At 46.4% G+C, this 8,006-nt stretch overlaps 1 protein-coding gene across 4 annotated transcripts in view; it reads left to right on the top strand.

Moving 5' to 3' along the window:
* Nucleotides 1-433: 433 nt before the first annotated feature.
* Nucleotides 434-8,006, top strand: part of PLEC (plectin) — a 278,960-nt gene continuing 271,387 nt past the window's right edge. For all 4 annotated transcript variants that reach the window (XM_077493421.1, XM_077493418.1, XM_077493420.1 and 1 more), the window contains exon 1: nt 434-504. The gene's annotated coding sequence lies outside the window, so the exon portion shown is untranslated. The remainder of the gene's footprint in view (nt 505-8,006) is intronic.

Below are 8,006 nucleotides of genomic sequence, written 5' to 3'. Positions count from 1 at the left end.
TATTATAAAAAAAAAAAACGAACAAAAGCGAAAACAGAAATGCTTGTTCTATTTCAAATGCCGCTTTATGTATTGACTTACCTCCTTACTAGACATGTGCACTGCTGAAAAATGTGTTCGTGTTCGTTTTATTCTTGTTTTTTGTTTGTTTTGTTTTTTGGGTCATTCGTCAATGTGAAATTTCGTAAATTCCAAAACGTCGAAAATTCCGGGAATTCTAAAAACCGAAAAATTTGAAAATCTGAAAATAAGAAAGAAAATTAGCCGTGCGCCTTTAATGGAGGGGCCGCCCCTTCTGTTGAATAGAATAGAAACGAATAGAACATAATAGAATAGAGTAGAACAGAATAGAATTGGCGTAGGCTCCACCCCCAAAATAAAAAATAAATAAAAATCCACCTTCCGTCCGCAAAACACCCCCTCGCCCCTCTTCTCTCTGACCGGTGTTGTCCTTCTGTCACAGGTGATCGCCAGAAGACGGTGAGGTCGCAGCAGAGGTCGGAGGTAAGTGCTCCTTCTACTCATCTCTTGGGGGTTCACGAACAAAGTGTCCTCCCAATAAATATTATATTTATTAAATGTATATTTTTATGTGTTATAACTGGTCGGGTAATGTCAGCCTTATGACTTCTTAATTGTCAGAGCTACAGTACATAAATGTATAATAGGGATAGTGGGTGACTGTGGGGGGACATTAGAGTGTAAGCTCCTCTGGTACAAAGGCTGATGTGACTGGCTCAGTGTTCGCTGTCAGAGATATATAAATATATATTAACAGTGTGTCACTGTGGGGGGGACATTAGAGTGTAAGCTCCTATGGTTGTGACCGGCTCAGTATTCTTTGTACAGCACTCCAGCATACATCAGAGCTATATAAACGTATAATAATAATAGTGTGTGACTGTGTGGGGGGATTAGAGTGTGAGCTCCTCTGGTACAGAGACTGATGTGACTGGCTGTGAGTGTTCTCTGTACAGCGCTGCGGTGTATGTCAGAGCTATATACGTTGTAAATCGATAGATATAGAATAGATAGACTGCGGTAGGCGGGTGGCAGTTGATGGATGGCGACATTTGCTGTCGGATTGCTGGGAATAATTAGTATTTCTATCACTCAGAGCTGTCAGTTCTCTTCTGGCTCTCACAGAGGATCTCTCAGTAGTCACATTTCTGGTGTCATTTCATGTTCTCTCTGTTGGAAGATTCTCATCCTCTGAGATGTTGTGTCTGTGGTCTAGTCTGATGTAGAGAGGAGCTCAGATCGTTCATGCAATGTTCCCAGGGCTGGTGCAAAGATTTTTGACACCCTAGGCGAAACCTAATTTTGCCGCCCCCCTTTGGCTCCACTCCTGACTCCACCCTCTTTTTCCTGCCCATGTAAACCCCACCTTTTTAATGAAGCACCCATCAAATTCAGCCTCACCAGTGCCTATTAAATGCAGCCTCACCAGCGCCTATTAAATGCAGCCTACCAGTGCCCATCCATGCAGCCTCACCAGCGCCTATTAAATGCAGCCTCACCAGCGCCCATCAATGCACCCTCACCAGCGCCTATTAAATGCAGCCTACCAGTGCCCTTCCATGCAGCCTCACCAGCGCCTATTAAATGCAGCCTCACCAGCGCCCATCAATGCAGCCTCACCAGCACCTATTAAATGCAGCCTACCAGCGCCCATCAATGCACCCTCACCAGCGCCTATTAAATGCAGCCTACCAGTGGCCCTTCCATGCAGCCTCACCAGCGCCTATTAAATGCAGCCTCACCAGCGCCCATCAATGCAGCCTCACCAGCACCTATTAAATGCAGCCTACCAGCGCCCATCAATGCAGCCTACCAGCGCCCATCAATGCAGCCTCATCAGCGCCTATTAAATGCAGCCTACCAGCGCCCATCAATGCAGCCTCACCAGCGCCTATTAAATGCAGTCTACCAGCGCCCATCAATGCAGCCTACCAGCACCCATCAATGCAGCCTCACCAGCGCCTATTAAATGCAGCCTACCAGCGCCCATCAATGCATCCTCACCAGTGCCTATTAAATGCAGCCTACCAGCGCCCATCCATGCAGCCTCACCAGCGCCTATTAAATGCAGGCCTACCAGCGCCCATCAATGCATCCTCGCCAGTGCCTATTAAATGCAGCCTACCAGCGCCCATCAATGCAGCCTCACTAGCGCCTATTAAATGCAGCCTACCAGCACCCATTAATGCAGCCTACCAGCACCCATCAATGCAACCTCACCAGCACCCATCAAATCCAGCCTCACCATCGCCCATAAAATCCAGCCTACCAGCGCCCATCAATGAATGTTTGCTTGCTTCCATTTATGTGAGAGTCGGGACACAGACACAGTCCTCCACATCCTCTGCGCCGCTAACACTATGTGGGTATGGAGCGGCGGCTGCCTACTGATGCTGAGACTTAGTTGCTTGCTGCACAGAGAAGAGAGTAGGAACACCAGTGGCCGGGCACCCTAGGCAGCAGGGCGCCCTAGTTGCCTAGTCGGCCTAGTGGTAGCTCCGGCTCTGAATGTTCCCAATGCAATAGTCCCTTTGTGAGCTTGGTATAGAAGGGTGGAGTCACTTTGGCTTCTCTATGATCAGAGACTGAAGAAAGCTGGCTCATGCCTTTGGGCTTGATCGCTCATATCATTTTTTTTTTATGAGCTTTAGGTTGGATTATTAGAGTGCTGGAGGGGTTAGATCCTCTGACAGATTTTTATCTCTGCTGGGGAAATTTACTTCTTTTTTTTTTTTTTCCGTAGTGACCACTGAGATCGAAAGTGATGGGAAATCCAAAACATTGAAGGTGTCACCAGAACAGGAATAGAGGGGAAATTTTCCAATAGGGACTCCTGTTCTGGTTACTACTGCTTTAAAGGGGGATTATTCCTTGCTTTAAAGAGATTTCCTCTTCCTTTGTATCTCCGGGACAGAAAAATAAAGAGAAATCCTTCCAATGGGGACCCGATAAGGGTTCTAACACTTCCCTAACTTTATCCAAAACTAAAAAAAAAAAAAAAAAAAAAAAACATTTTGTATGGGGATAAACTTTAGTGTTGGGGTTACAAAGTAACAATTAGGAATTACAGCGCTCGCAAATAAGTAGATAATAAAATGCAGACATTACCCACTTCCGGACCGCCGCACGCCGATATACATCCTAACTTTGAAGAGGGATATCGTTGTGATGGCAGCAGCTAGCTGCCATAATCCTGGTATCCTCTTCTTCGGCCGGTGGTCCGGTTTCCGATAATAGTGGCCTCTGCAGCGGATTCGCCGCGAGATCACTTTTGTGGGCAGCGGGAGAGGGCTCCCTCCCTTCCGCCGCGCTCCGGTGCCCTCTGCCGCTTACCAGAGCCGTCGGTAGCGGTGGAGGAGATCGGATGCTTGTCCTTCCTGGGTATGGAGACCAGTGAAGGGAGAAGATGGCCCCCATCCGTCTCCATACCATTTCAGGTCGGAAGCGACGTCACAAACGTCGCTTCCCCCCATAGCTCTTGTTCAAATTACAACATTTTTTATTTAATTTTTTTCTACTGCATTTTAGTGTAAATATGAGATCTGAGTGTAAAAAATAAAAAATAAAAGGTAAAATAAATAAGAATTTTTTTTTTTTTTTTTTAAACGCGCCCCGTCCCTACGAGCTCACGTGCGCAAGCGAACGCATACGTGAGTAGCGCCCGCATATGAAAACGGCGTTCAAACCACACATGTGAGGTATCGCCGCGATCGGTAGAGCAAGAGCAATAAATAATTCGAGCCCTAGACCTCCTCTGTTACTCAAAACATGCAACCTGTAGAATTTTTTAAAACGTCGCCTATGGAGATATTTAAGGGTAAAAGTTTGTCGCCATTCCACGAGCATGCGCAAATTTTGAAGCGTGACATGTTGGGTATCAATTTACTCGGCGTAACATTATCTTTCACAATATAAAAAAAAAATTGGGCTAACTTTACTGTTGTCTTATATTTTATTCAAAAAAGTGTATTTTCTCCACACAAAAAAACGCGCTTGTAAGACCACTGTGCAAATACGGTGTGACAGAAAGTATTGCAACGACCGCCATTTTATTCTCTAGGTTGTTAGAAAAAAAATATATAATGTTTGGGGGTTCTAGGTAATTTTCTAGCAACAAAATAAAAAATGCTTTTAACTTGTAAACAACAAATCTCAAGGTGAGCCACGCTCCCTCCTGTGTCCCCACTCACCGGATGGAATAGACCCCCTAGCTTTTCAGTCTGGGGGTCGTTCCGGCTTTGAGATGTTGACCAGGGATGGCTGAGTCACATTGGTATACCATATATCAGTATCTTCTTGGTATACCAATGTGACTCAGCCATCCCTGGTCAACATCTCAAAGCCTGACCGACCCCCAGACTGAAAAGCTAATGGTCCATTCCATCTGGTGAGTGGGGACACAGGAGGGAGTGTGGCTCACCTCGAGATTTGAAGCACGGCTGCAGTTTAATATTGGAGCACATCATTCACTACTATTATTTTCGACTTTCACCAATTGTTTATGAATTGTTTTCATTTAAAGCGGAGGTCCACCCTAAAGTGGACCTTCCGCTCATTGGAATCCTTCCCCCCTCCGGCGCCACAATTGGCACCTTTCAGGGGGGAGGGGGGTGCAGGTACCTGTACAGTACAGGTATCTGCACCCACTTCCGGCGTAGATTCTGCAGAAGGCACGCCCCTTTCCGCAGAATCTACGCCCCTTTCCGAAAGTCCACCGCTGCCTGCTGGGAAACACATGGATCCCAGAGACAGCGGGGACCATCCTTATTGCGCAGCGCGACTTACGCATGCGCAGTAGGGAACCGGGAAATGAAGCCGAAAGGCTCCACTTCCTGATTCCCATACCCAAGATGGCGGGCGGCAGCACCCGAGAGACGATCGAGAGATCGGCTTCGGGTGCCGACATCGCGGGCGCGCTGGACAGGTAAGTGTCACTATTTTAAAAGTCAGCAGCTGCAGTATTTGTAGCTGCTGGCTTTAAAAAAAAAAAACGCGGAGTCCCGGCAGACTTCCGCTTTAATGTCTGCATTTTATTTACGGTACTTGTTTGCGTGCGCTGTAATTCTTTTTAGTTATCCATTTGTCAAGTTGTTAGCACTTTGTGTACAGCAGCTGCATCTTTACATGTCACACATTCAATACTTTTTTATTACATTTTATATGTACTTCTTGCACGAATTATATATTTAGATATATTTTTGTTCACTAAGTAAGGATTGGCTCATCTCTTAAGCCTCGTACGCACGATCGGATTTTCGTCAGGGAATTGTGTGATGACAGACTGTTTGCCTAAAATCCGACCGTTAGTACGATCCATCAGACGCTCCATCAGACAATTGTCCAACTTTCCTCCAACAAATTCTGGATGGCAGGCTTGGAGGTCGGTCGCCAGATTTTTGTATTGTGTGTACACAAGTCCGTCACACAAAAGTCCAAAGTACAAACACACATGCTCCGAATCAGTGCTCACCAAACACGACATTAGCAGAAGGTGCCCAAAGGATGGCGCTCAAGAGCTGCAATTCCAAGTAGTACGTCACTACGTTCTTGTTTGTTGGCCGACAATTGTGTGCTGTTTGTATGCAAGACAAGCTCCAGGCGCACGCCCTTCGGACAAAAGTCTGACGCTCTGTTGGCCAACAATCCGATCGTGTGTAGGAGGCTTAAGGCTTTAGATATGTGGTTAAATTGCTTTGCTTCTGAACAGCGATCTGCTTTCAGAACACTTTTCAGTGCGTTCAACATGTGGTAAAGCGGTGATATGGTGTGTGTGTGTGTGTGGGGGGGGGGGGCGGGGGGTACCAAGACCACAGCATGTGAACACCCCTGTCCCCTGCCTTTTTAGCTTGGGTGGTGTTAAAAATGAAGCTCAACCTTACATTTTTACCCCCCCCCAAACTATAAGTCTAAACCAGTGATCTTCAAACAGCTGCCTAGTGGCCAGATGTGGCCCTTTGCTTGCCTTTACCTAGCCCTTGTGGCTCTATTCCATCAATTGACACCAATGATGCAGCACCATTCCCCCTACTGACACCATTCATGGGGCACAGGGCCATCTTTAATATTGCATGGGCCCTGGGCAAACATTTCCTTGGGCCCTCCCGAATTCACTAATCAACTATTTGAGGGCAGTGTAGGCTCAAGGGGCAGCTGCTTTGGGCCCCACAACAGTGACTGGGCCCGGGGCAGTTGCCCCTTTTACCCTGTGCTAAATTAAGTGCTAAAGAAAGTCCTGATGGGGCACAATGCTTTTCATTCACATTAACAATGAGGCACTATTCCCCCCATTAAAATCAATGAAAGGGCACTGATGCCCAAACATTTTCTACTCCCACTGGCCACAGTCCGGCCCCCATAAAGCCAGAAGGACAGTAAACCGGCCCTTTGCTTAGAAAGTTTGGAGACCCCCTGGTCTAAACGAACCCTAACAATAATTCCATCTTGATATCAGACACAGTCGTGTTTTCTTCATCACACAGCAGGTGGCGCTGCACAACAAGATTTGCTACTGCAAATAGATTATACATATATACATTAAAAAAAAAAAAACTTCTTCATCAATTTAGGCCAGTATGTATCCTTGTACATATGACTGAAAGAAAGGTTGGGACTTTATATGAAACATGCAACTAAAAAAATCCCAATAAGTGTATATTGATCGGTTTGCGCAAAAGTTTTAGCGTCTATGCACTTTTTTTTAAATGTTTTTACTGGTAATGGTGGCGATCAGCGAATTTTTATGACTGCGACATTGCGGCGGACAACTCTGACCCTAAGTGACACTTTTTGGGGACCATTGACACCAATACATTGATCAGCGCTAAAAAAAAAAAATGCACTGTCACTGTATAAATGACACTGGCAGGGAAGGGGGTTAACATCAGGGGGGCGATCAAAGGGTCACATGTGTTCCCTGTTTGTGTTTTCTAACTGTGTGGGGGGTGGACTGACAGGAAGAACACAGAGATCGCTGTTCCTGATTACTAAGGAACAGAAGATCTCTCGTGTACTTCCATACCTTCCAACATTTTGAGATGGGAATGAGGGACACCTACTAGCAAATGTATGTAGGCATAGGACACGCCCCCTGCCACATCCCCTTAAAGGAGAATTAACCCAAAAAAAGGTTAATTAAAAACACAAGTGTTTTTTTTTTTCACCACTACTATTCCTTTATATTGGCTATTAAAATGTACAAATGCAGCAATTTAAAAATCAGATGAAAGGTTTAGCTCCCGCCACATCCGGGACAGTCCCTCCACATCCGGGACAGTCCCTCCACATCCGGGACAGTCCCTCCACATCCGGGACAGTTGGGAGCTATGTGAATGTAAATGTATCTTAGTCAATTTGGAATTATTAAAGTAATCTGAATCTGAATAGTAAATCCCCCCCCCCCCCCCCATTGTGTGTGCACCTGGCCCCAGCCCCTTTACCCCTGATTATTATTATTTTTTTTCCAGTTTTTTTTTGTGCTCCCCCTTTCTTGCCTAGACGAGAATGACATATTGCACACGCATGCGCAAATGTGCTAAAAGCCTCTTCCCAGTCTCTACCCGGAATGCAGTAGACAACCAATGGCACATCTGTACACATACGGGCTTCCCTGTCCAAACCAAGACGCATGCTCAGATGTGCCCCAGGGCTCTGCTTGGGTCCTAAAGGCTGGGCAGATCTCCTCACCGCATCTGTACGCATGCCGGACATTCAAGAGTGGCTGCATCGTAGGGTTGCCACCTGTCCGGGATTCACCCGGACAGTTCGAGTTTGGAATCATGCGTCCGGGTTTCAGACCACCTGAAACCCAGACACGTTATTCAGACGGGACTATGGCTTCCCAGCAGGGTTGCTGGCTGCAGCTGTCTAAGCTGAGAGTGTCTGTTACACTTTCTTTCACTCTGCCCAAAGCCAGCACTAAGGCTGGATTCACACCTATCCAGTTTTAGTGCTTTTTGCATTTTGCAGATTTGCACTGCAGGACGTGC

This window comes from Lithobates pipiens, unplaced genomic scaffold (genome assembly GCF_037356315.1).
Source record: "Lithobates pipiens isolate NorthernLeopardFrog02 unplaced genomic scaffold, aLitPip1_a1.2 Scaffold_19, whole genome shotgun sequence".
NCBI lineage: Eukaryota > Metazoa > Chordata > Amphibia > Anura > Ranidae > Lithobates > Lithobates pipiens.
The sequence above is the reverse complement of the archived record's forward strand: the minus strand, read 5'-3'. Positions and strand labels throughout refer to the sequence as shown.